General features: G+C 33.8%; 1 protein-coding gene across 1 annotated transcript in view; it reads right to left on the bottom strand.

The window, feature by feature from the left end:
• Nucleotides 1-3431, bottom strand: part of LOC117103228 — an 11742-nt gene that overhangs the window by 2882 nt on the left and 5429 nt on the right. Inside the window, exon 2 of the mRNA XM_033243791.1 lies at nt 2626-2750. The gene's annotated coding sequence lies outside the window, so the exon portion shown is untranslated. The remainder of the gene's footprint in view (nt 1-2625; nt 2751-3431) is intronic.

A 3431-nucleotide genomic window follows, 5' to 3' on the forward strand; every position in this document is an offset into this window, starting at 1 on the left:
GACAATTGACAGTATTGACAACTGACCCATTTTGGAACTGTGAAAAAAGTTAATGAAATGGAGAGAGTTGGCAACCTGGATAGGTAAAGGCCTGCACATGCAGTTACAATTTTTCAAAGCAGAATATAATATTGGGTATAAATGGCAAAAATGTTCAGAGGTCAAGGTCATGGAAATTCGATTTTTCTACCTTGAACTTACCATCCAGCACACAAAATATAATCACCCACACGTATTGTTGATATCAGGAAGAGGGCGGAGGTAAAATGCACTACTCATGGAGTGACTGATTTTAAGAAAGACCCGTTGTATGTATTCAAATAATTAATGCCCCGAGGGATATATTCTTAACGCATGCTTTTGAGGGGAGGTAATTCAAAGGAGCCCATTAATCAACGGAAGCAATTATTTTTAAATAAATAAAATGTATACTTCATTTTGTGCGAAATTATATTGTCAAGAAGTGAAACAAAATGTATTATAAGGTTATTGTAAAACAACTGAATTGAAACTTTCGAACACAATTCGAAAAGATTTAAATAATAAATGATGGTATTATTTATTGTATACATCATTATACGTATCATGTATAGTATCTGGTAGGATGTTGTGGCATTTATGTACAGTACTAGTTTTGCGCGCAAAGTACAGTACCGGTAGAGCACACTAGGTATACTCAGGGAGTAGAGATGTTTGTACTTTGTACTGGTTTGCCATTGTATGTTATTCAGTGACCAACGCTCAGCGCCTTTAATCATACAATTTGGAATTGGAGCTAAATAAACTTCAAAGGTAAAATATTTTGGTATTGATTTGCCAATACGTTAAATGCAGAAACTAACCGCAGACTCAAATTTCTATACAGACAAGCTGTGAATGTTAATGTAAAGAAAACCATTTGCTCTTTAATCGTTTTATGCTTAGGCCTATTTGATTATTCTACTCTGGTATTTCCTTGGGGCTAAAAAAACCTTCAAATTTTACAAAACAATACAATTAGGTTTATTTCAGACAAAAGACTTGGTAGGCCTACATCTGACTTCCTCAGATTGTAATAAATTGAACATGCTGAATATAAACAGTTACAGCAAAACAACTAAGACTCTAACACTATTATGATGGGTTCCCTGATTATTTACATCATAAGCTTTCAGCAGTAGTAAGACAAACCTTCAAACACCAAAAGTGTCATGCAAGATCTCCTCTTTATTGGGTACGAAAGACTGTAATAGCTTGCCTGAGCCTATCAAATGCATCTGTAAATGTATTGAAGGATCACCCTCTTTCACAGCTATCACCTGCTGCCGGTTTGCTGACGTTTTCCCCAATTCATTTGTATTTATTTCATATATTTGCTGCATTTTAGCCCTCTTCGAGAATATGTAATAAAATGTTATCTATGTTACCAGTTTTGTCTGAGGAACCCCTCTGAAATTAAAGTCCATTAATTGAGACTTAGAGGGACCCAATATCGCCATTAGTTTTTTGACGTCTTTCATTTTTTTTTTAAATACAAATAAATAAAATCAAATTAAAATCAAGGATTACTCACAAATGTAAACATTACAATAAGTCTCATAACACGCGCAGCTTATGCACACCACCAGTTTGATTATATAATAATAATAATATACAATATATATACTGTCTCTTATACACATCTTGTGAACATAAAAAAAGAATAATTGACGAAAAGGGTTCTCGGTGTACAAAATTTGTTGTGAATTCATCCGTTAATGTAGGCCCACTCAGTGAATATTGTAAGGCCAAGAAATCATCAAATTAGGTCTAGGCCTAGGCCTACTTTTGCATATTGAAAATTTCACAACGGAGCTCAACGCGTTATGTTTTTCGGTCTTTCTACGCTTAGGTAAGGAGAGCAAACGGTGAATTTTAGGCTAAACGATCTATATCTAAAATAACAGATATTACCTTTTCTATCGGTGTAATATTAACATTTGATATCCCCGAGGGAATTATATTTTTTTCGAAGGAAAATATAGTCCTGAGAAAAAAATATAATTCCCTCGGGGATATCAAATGTTAATATTACACCGATAGAAAAGGTAATATCTGTTATTTTAGATATAGATCGTTTAGCCTAAAATTCACCGTTTGCTCTCCTTACCTAAGCGTAGAAAGACCGAAAAACATCTGTCTCTTATACACATCTAGATGTGTATAAGAGACAGGTGTTGCACCGTACACACAATTAATTATAAACAAAGATATTAATGATAAAATTTCTCGAATATGATGTATTGTCATACCAAGCATATCACTTCAAATGAAAGTTCCTTGTATGAAAATAGTGTCTCTGATAGAATTCGAACCTCACCTCTCGATCAAGGCGGTAACAGCAGCAGCAGGGATAGGGATATCAAATAAATTGCATTACAATAAAATTGCATCATGACAAAATATTGTAAGGCAATAATAGGCGCTTTGCTATACTTAGCCGCACCCATTTCGATACTATCTACCATTTCGATACTATCTACCATTACAGTATTTCTCGTTTAAGCTCTACCTAATAATAGGTCTACCGCCTGTATACAAATCAACATATTTTCAATGAATATAAAAACAATTAAGGCCTAAGATAATCAAATGAAGGTGACTTACTGGTATGGAGTTGTAGATAATCTGGATATGACGCGACAGAGAGTAGGCAATATTTTACAATCGTCATAGTCATTTTGAATCGTCATAGGCCTATTTGATATGCAAATGCGTGGAACTGTGTTGACCTCAAAAATCGATTACATGGATATGTTTATGTACTTTGAACTATTGTGTTCAACCACTAAGTTAAATGTAAAATTCCAATGAAACTTAATTTTGCACTCGACGTGTAAAAATTATTACGCAAGGTAAACGAATTGAAAATGTACTGATTTCCACAGGGTTTTGGGTTCCAGCCATGACGTTAGATCCACACCACTCTACCCAAAACCAATGCAGTCCTCTCCTTTAAGTCTCAGTAATGTCGAGTAATTTTTAATATTTTTTTTTCATAATTGTTATATATAAATATATATATATATATACATATAACATGTTGGTGATGATCAAAAGATATCCAATCCACGTATGCTTCAATATATATAAAATAAGTAAGCAGAACAGAAATAATATTCTTCACAAGGGGACTACTTTGAAGCATATATTTTATTTTAAAAAACCAAATTTTCGGGAGCGCCTGCTCCCCTCTTAAGGGTTACAATTGAAATGACTCAAAACAGCACTTAAAGACTAATTAAACAGCATAGGCTTAAATGTATATGGCAAATAACAATCAATATAAACTATTACAGATCAGTGACAAATAGAGAGATAGCAGTGGTGGGAGAATATGGGCCAGAATAAACAGTTTAGAGGTGAAAGGTGAAGTCAGCTAGAAAGTCAAGATCTTTGTTAAGGCCATGAGT

Source organism: Anneissia japonica, unplaced genomic scaffold (genome assembly GCF_011630105.1).
Source record: "Anneissia japonica isolate Jap-2015-1 unplaced genomic scaffold, ASM1163010v1 scaffold2652_len1590060_cov184, whole genome shotgun sequence".
NCBI lineage: Eukaryota > Metazoa > Echinodermata > Crinoidea > Comatulida > Comatulidae > Anneissia > Anneissia japonica.